The sequence below is a fragment of the Leishmania braziliensis genome, chromosome 30, assembly GCF_000002845.2.
Source record: "Leishmania braziliensis MHOM/BR/75/M2904 complete genome, chromosome 30".
Taxonomy (NCBI): Eukaryota; Euglenozoa; class Kinetoplastea; order Trypanosomatida; family Trypanosomatidae; genus Leishmania; species Leishmania braziliensis.
Genome location: NC_009322.2, coordinates 892,615 through 893,688, shown reverse-complemented (window position 1 = coordinate 893,688; position 1,074 = coordinate 892,615).

Genomic DNA, 1,074 nt, shown 5'->3' with positions numbered 1-1,074 from the left:
TCCTGCATGTTTGTGTGCGTCTTTTTGATCTCCTCCCTCCATCACCACAGATTTGGTAGCTCCACAAGAGCAAAAGAAAGAAACAGCGAAGCGCGAATAGAGATTAAAACTCTCGTTCGACCAACGTCCTGCGCGCTGCACCTGCTTGACAGTCAAGGGAGAGCGGCTGCATCCTGTGGTGTGTGCGCGTGTGTGTGTGTGGGTGTGTGTGTGTGTGGGTGTGTGTGTATAGGCCATGAGGGGGTACTGGAAAGTGTCAAGGGCAATCCAGGAAAGCCAATGCTGTATCAGTGCGACCTCGTGACTGCTTTGTGGACTAGAAGGAAGCAAAGGAGGGCAGCAATAAGGAACATTGACTGTCTATTCCCCCCCCCCCCCACTCCTACCGCGAACACATTTGGCACGTGATGGCGTCTTCTGTTGTTTACGTGGCAACGGAGGCGAAATAGTTCGCGGAATACCCCCTTGAGCACCACCGCGAGTATCGAAGGCGGACAGAGGCGTAACGAAGATAAAAGCGCTGCTGAGTCGTTGTGTGTCGATCTGTTCGTTCTCTCATGTTTTTTTTATTTCCTCGTTTCGTGAAAAAGTCTCTCTACGTGGTGGTGCAAGAAAAAAGTGCTGCGCGTGCCGCTGTCTCTTTGTGTGTGCGGGTGAGTTCGAAACGCGTTGGCCAACGCTGTTTTTCATCCCCCCCCCTTTGTTTGTTTGTTTGTTTCTTTTTTACTTGTCTTGTTGTTGTTGTTCTGTTTCGTTTCGCCCTCCTTTTTTTTGTTTGTGTTCGGTTCTCCTTCTCTCTTTTCACCTCACTTCCTCCTCCTCTCCTTTATTAGTGACCCTTTCGTACTACAGTCAAATGAATGCGTTAAGGCGTACTTGGATAACATCAAAACAAGAACCGGCAGGCCACCATTCGGACGGCGTTACTCCTTACCCAAAAAAAAAAAGATTTGGAAAGCGAGAGAATCGGTCGAAGGGGAGATGAATGAGTGTGTCGCCAACACAAACATTGCTGTATTCCTTTCCCCTCTCTCTCCTTGCCAGCCTCTGCGGCTACCCCTCATCTATCTTCAG